Raw genomic sequence first — 7,979 nt, forward strand, 5'->3', positions numbered from 1 at the left:
CCTGCCCCGCGCCCGGCCCCCGCTCTCCGCGCCGCCCCTCCCCAGCCCTGGCGGCGAGACCGTCGAGGCCCGGGCGGGTGGCGGAGCTGCCCCTGCCCAGGTGGAGAGGGCGCTGCAGTTCCCGGGACGCGCCCGCAATCGACGGTCCCGGCGCCACCCACTCCCCGCTGCCAGCCCGCGCCCCAGCTCCAGCACGGGGACCTACGGGGCGCGGGAGCGGAAAAGCAGGTGCTGGTTGGCGCGGGGGGCGGCGGTTGGGGTGGGGTGCCTGGGCGTAGCCAGGAGCCTGGCCGGGGAGGCCACATTTCCTGGCTCTAAACTGTACTTCTAACGCCTGGGGATACATTAGCAAGCGGGCATTTTCACTATAAAGCCTTGAGACCAAGAGCACTCGAAGTGCACCAAACCCGTCTCAGCAGCACTCTACTCTGCGCGGGCCACCCGCCTTCGCCTGGGAAAGCTCATTCAAATACAGAGCGGACAGCAGCTCGCCCACCCTCTCAGTCCCCGCAGGCCGCAGAGAAGCCAGGAGATAAGTCCGAAGAGCATCCTTTCTTTCTGCTGCATTTTATAATGGGACTCTTGTGCCCCAGGAAAATGCCACTTCGCTTCACGAGGAGGCAATTCATGAATGGTGGGAAGAATAAATAAAATAACGGGGCTCTGCTTTCTGATAAAGCCAATTTCTCCCCCTGAAAACTCTGTGTACTGATATTTTAGAACTTTCACTTTAATAAAATGCTTGCCTAACTTTTTATATATATATTTTCTTCTCCCTTTCTCTCCAAATGTGTTACGTTTTCTGCACCACTCTTTTTGTTCACCAAAATTTATTCTGGAATTTTCATATTATGTTCTTAAATCATTTAATCTAATGTGGTTTTTATGTGAAGCCAAGAATATAACGTTTTTTGCATCTGCGAACCTAAGAAATCAAATTAATTTCATAGACTTTCTTCCTTTCTCATAAAAGGATTTTTAGAGGAATTTTCTTTACTCATCAGAGAGAAAAGTTAACAAAAGTAGAAATGAAAAGCTTGACTACAAAAGCAGTAAAACAATACAGTAATCAACCATAAAAAACACATTGTGAAATGAAAAAGATTTAATACATCATAAGAATTTTATCTTATAAACTCTAACCACAAAGTTTGACCAGTGGAGACTAATCTTACTTCATCTTCCAAGAAAAACACACTCGAAAGTCAAAAAGAAATTTTTTCTTTGTGAGCTTATACAAATAAATTCTCAACGTTGAGATTAGTTTTTCCTCTTTAGGTAAGTCTCTCTTACTTTTGTAGTCTAAAGAAATAACATATACATATATACTTATATGTGTGTGTGTGTTGGTGTGGGTGTGGGTGTGTATCTTTAGCTTTTGTAGCTGGAACTAAATAACTTTGCTAGCAAATTATACCCTCTGCCTTTTCCCATGTTACAGGTTTTATTAGCAGTTTTGTATTAACTCATTCATGTAATTTATACCCACGCCTTCTCTAAGACTGCCTGCTTTATAGAACGCCTTTAGGCAGATACTTTTTTTGTAATGCCATAAGAATCTGGAACAGTTCCAGAAAGATGTAAAGGAAAATGATCTGCTGACAAGTTCACTTTTAGGAATAAAACATGAAACGAAGTGATAACAGAAAGGAGAAGAAGAGGTCTGGTTTAAGAGAATTAAAAGTATAATGCCAAATGTCTGCTCAAATACCATTTTTTTCAGCCCCCTCCCCACCCTCACCAGCCCTTTTCCTTATAGGCAAAACCAAAATTGAAAATCAAAAACAAAAAGTTAGGAGGTCTGTGCTCACAAGATTTAGGTTCCAGAATTACAAAATTTGGGTCTAGTTCTGATTCTATGATTTCTGACAAATCTCAGTGCCCCCAACTCAAACATAGAACACTAAATCTTTTTAAATTGTTGTGAGATGCCCACAGAGATGAGGCGATGTTAGTGGGAACTAAATATCTCTATTAATGTCCTGATGTCCACCCCACTCCCACTCCATAATTTAAGGCTAAATCACGTAAAGACAAGTGCAGTTTTGGTTGTGTGCAAAATTGGGGAAAGCAGAAAGGTTTTGTTGCTTAAAAAAAAAAAGAAAGAAAAAGAAAACCACAAATGATTACTACTTTAACAGCATAAAAAGGAGCTTGTCTCTGGTAAGTAACATTAAAAGAACAAATCTCAAGTTAAAACTTGTACTGTCTTGAAAATATCAAGATAAGTCTCCCGTAGCAGGCTCTAGCAAAGGAAGCTGTTCCTGCAGGAATGGGCAAAGTCAGAGGACCCTGACATTTAAAGCAATGGAGATGACATCCTTACTGGAAACTGGATGCAGTCAACTGTAACAATTAGTGGCTTTGTTTTCCTTGCCCTGGAGATGTTTGGAGAGCAAAAATCATCCCAGTGATCAGGTGGATGACTACAGGAAGTAATAAAATGTACCTTAGCAGACACTCTTTCTTCTGAAGTGTTGTCTTTGGAAGCTGTCCAGGATTGGTAAAATTATGGAGGCGGGCGGGGGGGCGAGGCGGAGGGGAGAATGGAGATCTACCTATTCATCATTCTAGAACGTAGTAATTTATTTATTTATTTATTTATTTATTTATTTGAGACAGGGTCTTGCTGTGTCGCCCAGGCTGGAGTGCGCTGGCACAGTCATAGCTCACTGCAGCATCAAACTCCTGGACTCAAGCGATCTTCCCACCTCAGCCTCCCAAGTAGCTAGGACTACAGGCACATGCTGCCACACCCAGCTAATTATATTTTGGAAACACTGGGTCTTGCTATGTTGCCCAGGCTGGTCTCAAACTCTTGATCTCAAGCAGATCACCTGTCTTGGTTTCCCAAAGCACTGAAATCACAGGTGTGAGCCATCACCTGGCCAGAATATAGTAATTTTTTAAAAAAAATCCACATATATGATTTTATTTGATGCTGTATAATTGTGAGGAAAATATTAGCATCCTCATTTTGCAGATGACAGAGAGATTAGACATGTAGCTAATTAGTGACAAAACAGAACTAGAACTGAAATTATTCTTTCCAAAACACCGCAACATTCTTCCCCTTACATAAAGCTTTTTATGAGGGATTGGGAAAGATTGGAATAGAAAGTAAAGACAAATAGGATTAAGTACTGTACTAAATTCTGTAACTATAATAATGTATGTGTAAATCAAAATACAAATACTTTCCAGAAAGGTTTGGGTGCATTTAAAATGTAAGTTTTACTTTTTTTTTTTTTTTTTTTGAGACAGAGTCTCACTCTGTCACCTAGGCTGGAGTGCAGTGGCTGGATCTCACTGCATCCTCCACCTCCTGGGTTCAAGCTATTCTTGTGCCTTAGCCTCCAGAGTAGCTGGAGCCTCCAGAGTAGCTCCAATCCTATGATTGCCCAAAAAGTTACTTGTTTTGCTGAAGGGGAGGTTAAAAGGAGCTAAACGACCTGGGCAGTGTCTCAGGGGGTCAAGCCCAGCCCTCTCTGGAGAGCTAGCGCTGTTCATATGGTTGCATGCATTCTCTTTCTGAGGGTGTGATGTCATTCCACATTGAGGGTCAAAGGTGGGTAAAAATGGTTCTTCCCTAAGAAGACCAAAATCCAGTGGAGGAGCTGGACGTGTAAGCAGTCACCGCAGCAGGTGGTGATAAGTGTTACCATTAAAGGGAAGGGGAAGGGATGTCTGAGATACTGACACTGGATCCGGGCAGACAAGGAGGATTTTGAATTTGGGTTATGAAGATCAGGATTCATCCCTTTACGTTCTCCCTGGAAAATGCTGATTCAGCCACCAGGAAAGCTCCAATAACTTTTGGAAAGGTACTGCCTGTGTAAGCTAGTACCTGCATTTATTTCATAATGCCAAAATGTGCAGACTAGTATCCAAAGATGCTTGTTTAAGGTGGTATGCATAACTCACTTTGAGTAATTCTTCTCCTATCACCTTATAGACAGCAGTCAAGTACATCACCAGTAAGGTTTATGCTGCCATTTCTATGCCCTTGACCCTGTCAATGAATTTATTTTACCACTTCCATATCCAGTTTACATTTTTTTCATTGACAGAGAAAAGAAGGGAAAAAATGGTGACCCTGTCAATGAAAAAAAAAATGTAAACTGGATATGGAAGTGGTAAAGATAAATTCAATCAATTTTTCCTTTCTTTTTCTAACAGACTTTTTAGATTTTCCTTTCCAGAGGAAGCATCTCTTCCCTCCATTATTAGACTGCACCCCTAGTTCTAGGGATGAGCTTTGAGGATTAATCTTATCCTCAGTCTATGAACCCATCATTCAGAGGCTGGTCCAATCAGAGCCTCAGGGATCAGGGACATTTGTTCAATAGATGACTTGGTTTCATCTCTTCACATACTAGGGGAGAATGGGGACGCGTTTGGCCATGTGAAGCCAGCCTGAGATCTTAGGCAACAAGCCAGGGGAGAGAGAGCCAGGAAATCACAGGGGCTTTGCTTGACATTAGAAGTCAAACTTCCCCCTTCTCAGTCCTCTGCCCTATTAAATCCTTTTTATAATTTATGCCATTTCAATTGCAGTTTCCGTGGCTTTAAACAAAAGCACTCAACAGAGGGCATATGGAAAGTGAAAAGAGCTTAAGTTTTAAAGAGAAAAGTGGATTTGAACTGTGGCTTTATCGCTTATTATGCAACATAAATAAATTATTGTAAACTCAAGTCTCAGCTTCCTGATCTGTAAAAATGGAGATAAATAAGAAAAGCATTTAATTATATAATTTACACGTCTAGTATAGTTCCTGCTTCATAAAAATGAGCTGGTAATTAATAATTATTGTATGTTAGCCCTGGATTTTAACACAAAAGACATGCTTTAATGATGACTAATTTTTGTTTCCATTAACTAGTGTGTCAGGCTACATGGTGCAATCGGAAGAGCTCCGTAGTGGGAGTCTAAAACCCTGGCTTTGATCCTGCCAATGAGTGATCTTGGGCAGTTCATTTAGCCTCTCTGGGCCTCAATTTCCCTTATATAATTTGATAATGGGAGCCAAGAAAATCTCCAAGAACCCTGTTAGTTCAAAAATTGTAATATTCAATTTAAGTAACAGTGTAAGCCACAAGGCAGTGGTCTCACGTGTGATCTCTTTGACCTTAATAGTAGGATGCAAGTAACACAACTGCAGAAGTGACTTTGCAAAGTCTCTCCAAGTAGAGCTAATTTGGAGACAGACATTTATGTCAATAGGTTAATTACAAGTTCATCATAGATGATTTTCCGGATGTGCATAAGTCGTGGTGATTATTGAAGCAATTATGTGGTAAAAAGAAATTTGGATTTAAGAATCAGGAGATGGATATTGTAGTTTTGTGTCTATAACTCACTAGCTGTATGACCTTAGGGAAAGTATGGAATTTCTCTGTGCTCAGAATCCCAGCTATAAAAAGAAAGGCTTTGAGAGGCTCTATGAGATCTCCTACAAATCCAACACTGATTCTATGAATATAATCTTCTAATTCAGGGGTAGGCAAATTATGCCTATTTGTATGGCCTGTAAGCTAATTTTTTTTACATTTTTTTAAATGATGGGCAAAAATTTTAAAAAAAGAATATTATTCTGTGTCACATGAAATTTAAATGAAATTCAAATTTCAATGTCCATAAGTAAAGTTTTATTGGAACACAACCATGCCCATTTGTTTCCATATTGTCTATGGCTGTTTTTATGCTAGAAGGGCAGAGCTGAGTAGTTGCAGCAGACAGAAACTGTAAGACCTGCAAAGCCTAAAATATTTACTACCTGGCCTTTATAGAAAATGTCTGCCAATGCCTACTGAATGTGTCCAGCTCTAAAATTCCGTGAACTAAAACACAGAGCTGGGCCAGGCACACTGTCTTACGCCTGTAATCTCAGAACTTTGGGAGGCTAAGGCAAGTGGATCACTTGAGGCCAGGAGTTCAAGACCAGCCGGGCCAACATGGTGAAACCCCGTCTCTACCACAAATACAAAAATTAGCCGGGTGCGGTGGAGCACACCTGTAATCTCAGGTACTCGGAAGGCTCAGGCAGGAGAATCGCTTGAACCCAGGAGGCGGAGGTTGCAGTGAGCTGAGATTACACCACTGCACTCCAGCCTGGGCAACAGAGTGAGACTCTGTCTCAAAAATAAATAAATAAATAATAAAATTTAGAACTGGACACATTCAGTAGGCAAGGTGACATTAAACACTTTGTAAACGACACAGCATTAATCCACATATAAGGGGTTTAGATAAAATGGAATTCTGAAATTAAAAAGGCGCAGCCAGAACACTCACGCCCAGCAAACATTGTTTATGATGGTAAGACTACGGATAATGCCAAGGTTAATCCTGTGCTGCTAGAAAATGCTGTGGAATTATAAGAGAGCTTACAAAAATGAAAAGGAGAAAATCATCTGGATGACATTAAAGAAGTCATCTAATTTTGCTCCTTTTTTGGTAAATAGCCTTCTCTGATCCACAGTAGAGATCTATATAATTGTTCTTTCTTCCTACATGCAAAACTCTCCTTGTGTCAGCGAAGGGCAGAGAGTCCTAGGAAGCCTGCCACGCAACAAATCAGAGAGAAATGGGCCCCTTCAAGGGAAAGGAATGTTCTACCCCATTTAGTTCTAACAAGTAAGTGGGAAGTAAGTGCACTCACTGGCCAGCAGCAGCCCTGTGTGGGTGTGAATGCAGCTAATGGGTGCGTATTATGGTTTTGACCTTGATCCTAGACATTTGCTTGAGGGAAAACATGTTCTTTGCACACTAGGCCTCCAAATACTCTCTTATTCACAATACATTTATTAAGGCCTATTTAGTACCAGGAACTATATTAAATATTTAATGTATCTTATCTTGTTGGAGCTTATAAGGCAGGTGTTACCATTTATCTTTCACAGTTGAAAAAAATTGAAGTTTGAAGATGTAAAATAACGTGCCCAAATTAGAGATATTCAAACCAGTTCTGCAATTTCCAGCGTCCACATTTTTTTTCTACTTAGAAAACGAATTGTATAGTTAGCAATTGGATTTCTATTAAGATTTCATAGACTTTTTGTGATAAATATCTTGAAGACAAAAAAGGCATAGTTAGACCGTTAAAAAAACCTAAGACCTTAAACCTTGTGGTATCATTTTCTGTTAAGTTTCTTAAATTTTAAAATATTTAATTAATGATAAAGATTATTGAAATGGAGATGGAAAGAACTAGGTTCTAAAGGTTTGTTTGTTTATTTATTTATTTATTTATTTATTTAAGACAAGGTCTCACTCTGTAGCCCAGGCTGAAGTGCAGTTGCCCAGGCTGGAGTGCAGTGGCATGATCTCAGCTCACTGCAACCTCCACCTCCCGGGCTCAAGGGATCCTTCCACCTCAGTTTCCCAAGTAGCTGGGACTACAGATGTGCGCCACCACACCCAGCTAATTTTTGCATTTTTTGTAGAGACAGGGTTTTGCCATGTTGCCCAGGGTAGTTTTGAACTCCTGGGCTCAAGTGATCCTCCAGCCTTGGCCTCCCAAAGTACTGGGATTACAGGCATGAGCCACTGAAACTAGCCAAGGTTCTAGTTTTGTTTTTGCTACTCTCTACCTGTGTGATTAGGGCGTTTACTTAAACTCTACAAGTTTGTTTTCTTCATCTGTAAGGGAGGGACAGCAAGATCTACCTTGACAATCCCACAGGGATCTTGTAAGGATCAAATAAAATAGTATATGTGAAAGTGCTTTGAAAACACTCACTATTATTTCTTGGTTACTGTTGGGTTCCATTTTTCATATTGCAGTTTTTTATATTAAAATGTTTATATTCTAAGAAGTAAACAGAAGCATGTCTCAAAGATTTCAGTAGATGTAAATGCAAGCTTTGTACATACTATTGGCTTAAAAATATAACTTTCAAAACTATTTCTCCTTTCACCAAGCTTAAAAGGATAAAATTATTATCACAAAGAGAAACAATCTTCTAACTTTGCATAA

Source organism: Macaca fascicularis, chromosome 8, assembly GCF_037993035.2.
Source record: "Macaca fascicularis isolate 582-1 chromosome 8, T2T-MFA8v1.1".
NCBI classification, from domain to species: Eukaryota; Metazoa; Chordata; class Mammalia; order Primates; family Cercopithecidae; genus Macaca; species Macaca fascicularis.